The sequence below is a fragment of the Saccostrea echinata genome, unplaced genomic scaffold (genome assembly GCF_033153115.1).
Source record: "Saccostrea echinata isolate AGI-Se365-2 ecotype Australia unplaced genomic scaffold, CSIRO_AGI_Sech_v1 ptg000029l, whole genome shotgun sequence".
Taxonomy (NCBI): Eukaryota; Metazoa; Mollusca; class Bivalvia; order Ostreida; family Ostreidae; genus Saccostrea; species Saccostrea echinata.
The window spans coordinates 3937918-3950915 of NW_026889778.1; the positions used below are offsets into that span (position 1 = coordinate 3937918).

The 12998-nt window shown below is 32.3% G+C and overlaps 1 long non-coding RNA gene across 1 annotated transcript; it reads right to left on the bottom strand.

The window, feature by feature from the left end:
- Window positions 1–5764: 5764 nt before the first annotated feature.
- LOC133194364 (uncharacterized) lies at window positions 5765–6211 on the bottom strand. Its single transcript, XR_009722062.1, has 2 exons — window positions 5972–6211; window positions 5765–5867 (listed from the first exon to the last, which is right to left on the bottom strand). It is a non-coding gene; the product is annotated as an uncharacterized LOC133194364 (long non-coding RNA).
- Between the last annotated feature and the right edge of the window lie 6787 nt (window positions 6212–12998).

Consider the following 12998-nt stretch of genomic DNA (forward strand, 5'->3'; position numbering starts at 1 on the left):
CACCGAGAGTAATAAATGGCTTATTTTTGCACATATGACCGTAGAGGTCTCTCGATCTCGATCTCATCTTTTTGAAATTTAGACGGAAGACTTATTTGTTGCTTTGCAACAAGCTCGTCTAGTTTTATTATTATTATTCTTACCGATTTTGTTCACGCGATTTCTCGTAAATGCATGGATGGATTTTCATGAAACTATCAGCAATGATGGTAAAGTACATGAACTTAAGGCATTTTTTTTTTATTTTGATGATGTCACTTCCGGTCGTGAGTTATTCCCGATTTCTTTTATTTATATTGTAATTTTGTCCGGGTCTCTCCTCTAAAATGGTTAAAGAAAGAGTCATGAGACTTTCTGGTATGATAGATCATGATCTGTAGATTTGTCTCCGGTGTTTCGTTTTTTCCGGCGTCACTTCCGTTGTCCAAATATGCATTTCTTTTTTTCATTTTTAAATGTTTATAACATTGACATATACAGTGTTTCAAGTCATTTCATTTCCACCGGAAGTAGTACTTCTTAACCGGAAGTTGTCCAAAAAAGAGTATTTTTCATCCAAACTTTCAGGAAATATTTGTATACACTCATTGTGGAGTTTTAAGTCGTTTTGAGCACTTCTTGTCATACCGGAAGTAAATTAAAAGAACCGGAAATGGATTGAAATTAAAAAATATATTTCTTTCATGTGTTTCAAAACATATTTTGAATAATTCAATCGCCTATTTTATTCAAATATACTTGTTCTTCCTTCTTTTTTTTTTGAGTAAATCTATCAGTCAACATCGTAAATAAGACGGAAGACCTACTCGTTGCTTTGCAACGAGCTTTGCTCTAGTTTATTATTATTTTTCTTCCTGGGTACTTTTTTTCCGTGAGTGATCTCCGAAGCTACACATGCGATTGAGGTGAAACCTTTTTAGGGTTAATAGGAATGTTATGTAGTTTTGCGGAACTAAGGTCATTTTGCGCACACGCGCATGCACGTGCGTGCGCGTGCAATGCGTAAAATGACCAATATACTTGATATAGCTGTAACTTTTTATATTTTTTGATGAAATGCTTTGGTACTCAGAATATAAGGATATATTAATAGTGTAGACAAGATGACATGGTCAGAATGCGCATGCATGCATTGAAATTGAAATTAATTAATTATTAATTGAAATAACCAATACAATTGATATAGACTTAACTTGTACATTTTTTGATGAATTGCATTGAAACTAAGAATATAAATATATATATTAGAAGTGTACACAAGATGACATGATCAGCGCACACATGCATGCACTTGCAAGCACGTGCGTGCGCGTGCAATGAGTAGAATGACCATTATACTTGATATAGCCAAAACTTTCATATCTTTTGATGAAATACTTTAATACTCATAATATAAGGATATATTAATAGTGTAGACAAGATGACATGGTCAGCGCACACATGCATGCACGTGCGTACGCGTGCAATGAGTAAAATTACCAATATACTTGATATAACCATAACTTTTACATGTTTTGATGTAATGCTTTGATACTCAGAATATATAGACACATAATAAATGTAGACAAGACGACATTGTCAACATGCACATGCTTGCACATGCGCGCGCATGCAATGCTAAAATGACCAATATACTTGATATAGCTGTAACTTTTATACTTTTTGATGAAATGCTTTGATACTCAAAATATGTAGATATATAAATAGTGTTGACAAGATGACACGGTCATCATGGACATGCATGCACGTGCGCGTGCTTGCAATATGTAAAATGACAGATATACTTAATATAGCGGAATTTTTTTTATCTTTTGATGAAATTTGAATATAAAGATGTATTAAAAGTGTAGACAAGTTGCATGCATGCCCGTGCGTGTAATGCGTAAAAAAAACAATATACTTGATTGCCTTATTTAATGAAGCTTACAGGGAATAAGACACCAAAAGGAAGTTGGGGAGCGTTTGGGGAACATCTGTAACGGTCCCCGTTACAATTGATACTAGTTCCTCCTGACTTGACGCAATACAGTGATCAAGATCCACTGGTTTAATAGTTTCAAAAATGCTTGATTAAATGAAAAATCGTCGTCGATCTTTAAATCTTATCAATAACATTTCTAAAAAACACGTGTTTATACAATTTATTTATCAAGATATTATAAAGCTGCACAGCATCAGAGAATTTAAAGAAAATTGCTAATACGATAAGCATATTTCTGGAGAACGTCAAAAGTGCAAGGGCATATACTAGGCTGATTAAGCTAAAATACGGAATATAAATTGCTTATATCATTCATATTCTAAAAAGTGTTGGGAGTTAATTCTGATTTGAAGAATATATTTTTTAATTCATTACGATATAGGGGCGAAGGGAAATTTTTACAATTCTCGGCAAAATTACTAGTACTTCCCCAAAAGCACAAACTAGCTCCCAGCACCCTTTAGGTAAGGGATGCAAACCTCGTTTAATGTGTATAAATTTTTATGCCCAAAACCAATTGGATGCCCTTGCACTAACGACATTTTCTACATTCAATCTAACATTTCTTTTACAATAATTATTATGTACATCAGTCCCGTGACACACAATAGATGATACATAATTGGTACTAAGTATGACACAAACTCTTCATTGGTTACTATATTACATTGCCTGCAATTTTGTAGTTACTATTTATACAGTGACTATTAAATATAATACATATTAAGAAGGTATTTAGATCACATTTCCTATTGCCTTTCTTAACATATCTAAAGACTCTTGAACCACCAAATACGGGATCAGAGGAGTTAGCATATGCTGTCGACTGGTCACATCCGCTGTAAGCTTTACGTACTTATTAGATATACAAGGTACTAATAAGAACAATGATCATAAAAGCGGGGATCCGTGGAATTATGAATCAAGGAGTGTTAATCATTCCTTGTTGATGAAGCAGAATTTGTTCAAAATCTTTTATGTGAAAGGAAGAAAACACTTGCTGTGACCTTCAACTCAACATTTAGATATATCGACGACTTATTGTCAATTAACAATGGTTATTTTCATTCTTATGTCGACACGATATACCGGTATCCCGGTGAGCTTGAGATGAAAGATACCACAGAGTTTGACATATCTGTTTTATATTTGGATATTTTATTTGAAAAAGACGTTAATGGTAATCTTATATGAAAGCTTTATTTTAAACGTGATGACTTTAACTGTTCAATCGTCAACTTCCCTTACATATACACCAACGTACCCTTATAAACTGCACATGGGGTTTGTATATCTCAGTTGATTCGATAAGCCGGAGCATACTCTACGTATGAACAATTTCTAAAACGAGGTAAGTTATTTAGAAACAAGTTGATGAAACAAGACTATCTGCAGTCTCGTTTAAAGTCATTTCGTAAGTTCTATGGTCGATACAATGACCTTGTCAGCAAATACAATCTATCATTAAGTCAAATGCTGACTGACTTTTTTCATACGAATTTTATTTACACACTGAATTGTCGACGCATTTTCCCATTATTTCCCGATCATGACAAGGAGCACACGGCGGGTGTGAACGGTGGGAAGGGGAAGCTAACTCCTCCATGGCACCTGGTCCCACCTCTGATGTCTTAGGGGTCCGCGTTTGTTCTGCTCCTATTTTGTAATGTTTAATGGACTTTTGAGCTCGAATACTGTTTGTTTTCTCCACATATTTCATTGCTCATATCCGTCGTGAGTCCTTTTTATTGATTACAATGTCAGGGTAATCAGTATCAAATTAAGTACAGTGTATGAATATTGAATGAAATATGTATGAATTACATGGGATTTGTGACGCAGCTTAATCTATTTTTAGAATACTTTTCTTAACATTATACAATGAACATCATTTATTCAAGATTAAATAGGATTCGCCTTTGTGCCGTAGGTATGTGTTATGTAACATTTAGTAGCAAAGAACATGGCGTCATAAAATGAGGTCATGTGTATTAGCTTTTATCATATCATGGGTACCAAGTGTGTTTTATAGCCTTCTCTGTAAAATTGTTATAGCTCTTTTGGTTTTAATCAATTTATTTGCATAAAACGCCTTAACCTAGCCTTTACACACTTGCGCATGAAAAGCTGAAATAGAGCTGCAATAGAGCTTCTTAGACGCTAAGAGAAAGTTGATGAACTACGCGTCCCAAGCTCACGGGACAAAATGTCGCTCCTGCAGAAAAAAACAGGTTTTGTTTAGTGCAGTCTATTATGAACCAAAATAAGAACGAGGACGGAAATTTCGGTGACATCACTATATCTAAACGTTTGAAGGCCAAATTAAGATTTTCCTTTTATCATGCAGAGGTTTTTGAATAAATTTTGCTTCAAAATCTGCATAGTATTACATATTGTCAACGACGAACTCTAGCATCTTTAGTAGATAAACTTTATAGTAAGAAGTGTATGTAGAAACAAAATTATTTTCAACAAAGTTATTTTGTAGATCTATGAACAGTGACAAAATCTGAATATTTATATTTTTAATTTTACTTTCACAGTTATAAGGTTATTTTTATTGAAGAAACAACTGCCTCTAATGTCAAAAAGTCTGCTCCTTTGTTTATCGTGGGATGTTGTATAAAGTGTAGAAAAGTCATACGTTTGAGGCTATTGATTATTGAAAAGATATGTTATTGATATTATCCAATAATATGGACATGGCCCTAACTTGTGAAACGCTTTATTTTTATATAGAATCAGTAATTCAATAATTCATCAAGACAGGATTGTCGATAAAATATTGTCATTCTTCAAACAAACTAACCCGAGTGTTAGCAATAAGCACAAATCTAGAAAATACATTAAAGGATTAATATGATATGTCTTTGTTGACACAACTGATGTCTGTTCTCTCTAGTCAAGCTTCCGGTTCTATTTTTTCCCTTAAAGCCAAAGTTCACCACCACATTTTAAAGTCGTGAATGAACATAATAAATGTGAATGATTAAATTCTCCATCATTGATTCGTGTGACAAAGCTTTTATTGCTGCCACGGGTACAATAATTGTTTTTTGTTTTTTTTTTTTTTTGTTTTTTTTTTGTTTTTTTTTTTTTTTTTTTTTTTTTCAGAAAGAAAAATTAACATAACGTTTACTCAGAAAAATTATAAATCCCAAAAGAAGCTTACAGTGTTTTTTTTTTTTCTTTTGTTTTTGTTTTTGTTTGTTTGTTTTTTGTTTTTGTTTTTTTTTTAAGTACTGTAGCAAAGAAATAACTCCTTTTCCAAAAAAAAAAAAAAAAAAAAAAAAAAAAAAAATAGACACAATAATGTGACTTTTACATGTACTAGAAAGAAAAATCAAAACTATTTTATTTTTCATTTTACAAATTCATAGTTTATTATTCGTTTTACAACAAATAAATGTATTTTTAAAAAATCGATCGTTTGAGTTGAGTATCTTCCTTTTTTATGTCTCTGATTAATATGTTTCTTTCTTTCTATTATTTATTTATTTGCATATCTAATTCATTATATTTATTGTGTTATCTATTTTGTGTTGTTTAGATATTGGCTTTTTTATTGCTTTAATGTTCTTTTTTTTTTTTTGTTTAGTTTTAAGTGCATATGAAATAAATAATAGTAATTAATAGATTGGTCTTAGGAACGTTTTGTGATTTAATTTTTTTATTAATTATTTTTATTAATTATTATTATTTTATTAATTTAACATTTATTATTTTATTATTCTTTTATCAGGATTTGTAATTTGGTCTACCACTAATTTGGTAAATCAGTAATAAACCTAAGTTAAATTTATTCAATAAAAAAAATCATCTATATTTGTAACATAATACATTTAAATCACTGGCCTTTCTTATTTTCACAGGATTCCAAGCGCCACTGAAGAAATTAACAACATTGATTATACCTAGACATCAATACTTAAAAAAGAACATTAAAGTATAACTTTTGTTTTATTTCTTTTGATTAAAACCAAGGCATACTGTTGTTTCGTAAGGTAATTAGTCCTTATAATTCAGCCACCAGAGTATGGTCTCCGTATATAACATCTACAGCTTGGCCCGTTTCTCGGACAGTAGAAGGAGCTTCTACAGGATCCAGTGAGGTACCCTCTGAGCCGGCAGTATCTGTAACACTCTCTATTGCTACATCTTCTCACATATCCGCCGTGACTAACTACAGGATCAACAATAACCAAAGAGAGAAGACACAACAGAAGAAGCAACACGACTGTCCTCATCTAAAACGAGATATACCGAGATTAATTATTATTTTATCTTAAACATGGACGTATTATCAGTGTTCATAGATAGATAGATAGATAGATAGATAGATAGATAGATAGATAGATAGACAGATAGATAGATAGATATATCCTTTGAAGATATTGATTTTCTATCTTAAGTGCTTTTTTCCGGATACGCTAATAAATTACTGTTAGGATGCTTTTCATAATTTTTATCAAACGTATAACATATGATTTCAAAATATCATGTAAAAGGTGACCATAGGGTTTATATACAGTCTTTTATTAATTTAAGAAAACAAGAACCATAGTTTCTCAATTCCGAATCGGTTCAATAGTAATGTCCTTTATATTTATAAAAGGTCTCATGTGAAGATAAAAAAAAAAAAATTAAAAGTGTTCAATGCTTAAATCACTTGGGACATATGAACATGTATAGTCCAAGAAGAGAGTTTTAGTCAAAATTTTAAATCAACATCTCATAAAATAAAATGTGTTTATAATGTTTTATTCATTCCTGTTTTCAAATGTTTTCAGATTCAGTCTCATATTTATAGTCAGCCTCATATTTATATGCAGAACAATAAATTTTGATTTATATTTTCTGACCAAATTGCACAACTTTGAGTCGGCGTTATTAATTAAAAGCAAATTGATAGTAGTTCCTTTCAGACCTTGTAAAAGAAATCTAATTACCGTCATACATGTACATTGAAGTACCAAATAGCACAGATAAATCTTGCAAGGCACGCAGGTATGTTTCTGTCAAAGTTGAGTAGGTGCTTGAAAATCAAGTGCAGGACCTAATCCCCACCCCCACCCCAACAAATGCAGCATACAGCGAAATTCAGCACGCCGAACAATTTGATGAATCTGGTATATGCAGGTAGTCAACATATAGTTTTTCATCTCATTAAAAGATTCAGTCCCGGTCTAACGTAAAAATATCGGAATCTTGAGGGAGACTAAGAATTTATTGAAAAAACCAAAAGCAGAACAATCCGTATGAAAAATGTCGGTCAAAATATAACCCAACAATAGACTGCATTTGCAAACGAGATTATTACTTAGATCATACAATTAATGATCATGAAATGTTGATTTTAAAGTTTTGAAAGCCTTACAACCTCAATTAATTTATCAGTAGCCTTCATTTGTTAATCATTGATAGTGCTTTGAAGATGCTCTTGCGACTGAATCAGGTGGATAAACATAATATGTACGTGATATTGAAATGTTACTTCATAAATAAGGGAAGTTGACGATTGAGAAATTTAAGTCATTTTACTTGTGATATGGTGCAGAAATTAGTTAGTCATATATCTTTAGGGCACATAAAATATATAAAAAGATTTTATTTAACTCAAGCCATTTTTAAATCAATTTTAAGGATACGTATCCCATCAAAAACTACTCCTGACTAATTAATTCCTACCTGTATCCAGGACACAAGGCTTTTTAAAATTCTTTATTGTCTACTTCTGCATAACAAAAAAAGCATGGCAAACTATCAAGGATTGTCATTTATTATATAAAAACATGGGCATTTTTTTTTTAATTTTAAAAATTTCTGGGTTTTTTTCCCTTTAAATTATTTCAGTAAGATTAGATCCACGTTCTCATGATTTGAATTTGTATTATTGACGCCCCGAAATTAAATTATTGATACAAAATATCAAATCTTTAAAAAGAAAAAAAATTAATCGTTTGGTAATTAATTCGAGTTACTGTAAGTTGCAGTAATCGCAGGAAAAAAAAAAAAAGTGATTGTCTACTTATACCCAGGATTGATTTGCATCTCCAGTACAAAGATAAACAGAAATTCTGTAACATGGAAAATATGTCAGATGTTTATGTTATAGCATTGTTTGAGAATGTAGGAAAAGGAATGAGTATAATGAATAAAGCTCAATCAACAGAACTGGTACTGCTCAATCAACAGGTACGTACTGGTCACAAAGAAATCCTCGCTGATCTTTGCAAAATGTAGACGATTTTTATTTCTGGAAAGGAATGGGGGGGGGGGTGGTTAAAATTGACGTTCAATTTTGATAACTTATGGGACATCAGTAAAGTGCTTATGTTTTTAAGGTTTAATTTTTTTCTCATCATGATAATCTTTTTATTACGCACCTGATGTCTCAAATAATTAAAGATGTCAACGTACTAAAACCGGAACCTGGGTAAAAAGAGGTCTGCAATTATTGGATAAAACTTTACTCCTATGAATAAGAATTTGCTTTGTCCAACAATTCTTGTTAAATAAATCTAAAAATTGTGCATATAACATTAACAATACATATACTCAATAAATGAACCTGCTTCAAGATCATTAAGATTTTTGTATTTATCCTAAATCATACTTTGTCTTTTGGATACCAGAAAATGTAATACTAAGTCTTGCACGTGCGGTCAAGACAAAAACATTAAGTAAAAATTAAACTTAAAACCCTTAGGCACTATGTATTAGCGAAATCATGTGATTGAAAGAAAATTTAGCAATCAAACCAGGTGCCTTACCTTTAAAGATTTCCAAGCGGAGGAAAAATATACTCTAAGTAAACTTTTGTAACTTGGAGAACTTTCGGCGTACATATATGCATGTTGCGTCCAAATGTTTCATTGGCTGACCAGACCAATAGAATAATTACGTAAAATAAAGACAGAGCAGTGTCAATTTGCCCAAAGCAAATCATATATTTGAAAACACCTTATGTGTGCAATTATGTAAGAAAATTTTTATATTGATGGTTCTAAACTTGGAAACAATCCATTTTGTTCTGCTTTTTTTAATGTGACTGATTAGATTTTTTCAGGAACACATAAAAAAATCACCTCATCAAATGTTAATAAATGTGTACTTTTTAATTTAGCTTAAATCACAAATCCGGTTATTATCAATTTAAAACTACTTTATAAAAATAATATTTTAGTGCAGATATATTTCAGAAATAAACAACAATGTTAAAAAATTCTCTGGGAAATGAACTTGGTTGGTCACGTGATGAAATCCTGTAAAGCCCGAAGGGCTTCTCAGAAGATTTGATCACGTACCAACCAAGTTCATTTCCCAGTGAACTTTTTAACATTGTTGTTTATTACTTTTATTTACATTTGAGACGAATATTCTGAATAGAACTGTATTTATTACACGAACTGCCCGCCGTATTGCTATGTTGTGACGCGCAATGACCTAGAAGCTGTTTGGTCTTGAGAGTTCGCCTCGCTCCAACATTTGAATATTTACATTGATGTTCAGCAGTTCAGTTCAGGAAATATCTGTTCATAATAAAAAAAAAAGATCGCTACTGGGAATAATCTTTTTTTTTATTGTATGAGTTCTTTACATATGAAGTCAAAAGCGGTGCTATCGTCTTCAGTTTGCATACCTTCAAAGGAATTTCGGGTTAAAAAGGTAAGCGTGATTTTAGGCTAATTAGAAACATTCTTCACACCGAAGAAAGATCTAATAATCATTTGTTGAACGAAAAAAAAAATATGTTTCAATAATTTTATCTTTTTCATCGCTTTCACGGCTTAGAAGTTCCGAAACCAGTGTCACTGTGACAGAAATATGTAGACAAGATATCTCCTCGCTGTGTTATTCGGTCACGCCATGACCTCTGACCCCCTAATAAGTTCATACAGAATTGAACATAATTTCTCTTCAATAGGTTCATCTAAGAAAACTATTTGGAAATGTAAATAATATAATTTACATTTTTTACACATTTTACACATTTGTTTACACTCACATATATTTTTAATTGCGCCAGGTAGCAAAGTTTGTATCATTTCTTAACATTCACTTCTGTTTTAAATCACCAACACTGTCTTCTGTTCATTAAATGTGCTTTGAGACCCAGTTTGTTTATCAATTATGACCATCCCCGGATCAATTCACTTATTCCTCACACCTGTTGTAGGTTATTGTTTTACACTCTGAAGTATGTCTGTCTGTAAGCAAGTTCAACGTCAATCTGTAACAAAAAGCAATTATTAAAAGAGATGAATGACTTCTTTTCCAACTAAATTACCTCCCACTCATTCATTTTGTGGTCTGAATAGGGATTTTAAGATAAATCAATCCTCATTTAACACTATAGAGTTGAATTTAAATGTGTCACAAAATGAAACAATCTCCTCAATACGTACTAAACATTACATTTAATAAAGAAATGTATTCGACTAAAATTTTATGTGAAAATTCATGAAGGTTATAAACAGAAATTAAACAACTATTTACCATAATTATGGATTGGAGTCCATAAGAAAACATTTTATTAATCCAATGCACTATGGACCATATGGGATGTGAATATTTAAACATTAAGGTCAAGATCAAGTATTGGTAAAATAAGATGTATCGAAGCTTAATCCTAAGGTAAATTTCATTAAAAAAAAAAAAAAACAACATATTTCAACCTGTGTTTTTAAATTGAAGAATGAAGAAAATCAGATATAGACATGGAACATTTTTTCTATATCAGACAATAAGAATATATGTAGATTGCCTACAGTCTCTCAGAAAACGGTAAATTAGATATTCTTTTTTGTGATAATGAATTAGATATAGGCATTGGGTTTACTTTTAACATAATTTTAAAATTGAATTCCATAAAAATGCTTTATTTTTTACATAATTCTTTTAAGGCCATAAAGTAAAAAAGTAAGTTTAAAATGCGGGTGTGACCGGTCGGCAGGGGATGCTCACTCCTCCATGGCAACTGATCCCAGATCTGATGTCTTAGAGGTCCGTGTTTGCCCTGCTCTTATTTTGTAATGTTTAATGGACATATAAGCTCGAATGCTCTTCGTTATCTCCACATACACGTATTTCATGATGATGAAGTCATAATGGATAAAGCACCAAAAGACAGGATTAACTCATTTACCAGATCTTAACCTTAAAATACCTTTTTTTCATATGAATATTTCTATTTAAACGTTATTATTAACAAAAGTGAACGGGATTGCATGGGCAGCGAGCTGGAACTATTTCAGCCCCTCTCCCACTCAGTGATCAAGATGAATACACACAAAATATGAATGTACAGTACCGACCGGACACAACCTAACACCAGAGCGAACCCAAATCGCACCCTGGGTTCGCTTCCTGGATTCGCTCGGGGTTCGCTGCGGGTCCGCTTTCAGAAAATTTGGGACCGCTCTGGGTGCGCTTCGGGTTCGCTCTACGTTCGCTCGGGGTCAGTTCTGGGTCCGCTAGAGCGAACCCGGCGTTCGCTTTCCGGGTTCGCTTTACGCACTCATGCGTGAAGCGGACCTCGCTTTAATCTTGCCGCCAGTAAGCCCCGCCCCTTGTATATTCCAAATACAGTAGTGAAATCGATCATTACTGTTTTTATGGCGATCGAAACATGTACATGTTAGTGACAATATGGAGAACGCTGATAAATTTTCAAGAATTACACCGTACATTCGACGTAGAATTTTCACTTTTATTTTTCTTAACTTACAAGCTAAGTATATCTCGAAAGAAAAAGAAGAAAAAGGTGTTAAATTTATTGTCGATGTATCGGATGGAGTGAAATTGATAAGAGTATCTTAATAAAAAAAAAGCTTTCAAATTCATTTGTTTACATTATTCATGCGTTTTAAAATAAGTTGGAACTTCCAATTGTAATTGCAGTTGCTAAAACGTAATTTAAATGTTTGAAAGACAAACAACTGAATTATGATCTTATCTATGAAATAGCTGAGACATACTGTACACGTAAAATGCTAAGTTTCCATATTAAGCAGTTTACACTTAAGCTAGGTTGTCGTCCATTACATGTATATGTAGGTCGTGATAATCACTAAAAATTCTCATACAGTGTAACTTGAGTTTCGTTTTACAGATCATTAATTTTATAATATACTTCCATGCTATAAATCATTGTTTTATAAGGCAAGTTTAACGGAAGACTTATAAAAAAAACAACAACAATCAAAAAACCAAAACAAACAAACCGAAACTAATAACTGGTCCAGTGATACGAATATATTATTTTTTAAAGTTGTTTTCAAATTACATGTAAATGATCATTTGAATAGTTTGTGTTCCTTACTGTTTCATGCCCCCCCCCCCCCCCAGCCCCACTACATACATGTACATACTGGAGCGGCATGTTAACAAAAAATTCTAAATGTTTAAATGAATAAAAACAAGAAAGAAAACACACAAAACATGAATTCAATAACTGTAAACTCGCATGAATAAGAAGATGAAATTAAGATAATAACGCCCGATGTTTTTTTTTAAATTGTTTTATTTCGATGACCCCCCCCCCCCCCCCCCCGTACTCGAATTGTTTTCTATGGGCCGGTTGTAACGATTTTAATTTCAAATAATATGCAGTGATCTCTCTCTCTCTCTCTCTCGTAAAGCTATTTTACTGATTTTCAGCATTCAGGTGGCAACAAATTACATGAATATGTACTCTTCATGCAAACGTACCAAAGAACTATGACGTTTCCAAATTCAAAAATAAAAAAAAAAAGAATAATAATTGAATTTCTCATTGATAACGTGCCCAGACGAGGTACATGTAACTTAAGGAGCATCGAATGTAGGGGGAGTATATACTCAGGTGTACCGTGACCATGGAGACAGTATACATCCAGCTAGCAAGTGTCAATTAAAAAAACCCACCGCAATTGCTCTTAGCAGCCGCAATATCTTCGAAACAGGTGAATGATAACCGACACTTGATGACCTTAGCTTCATTTTGAAACCATACTTATTAAAGTGTTAAAATTAA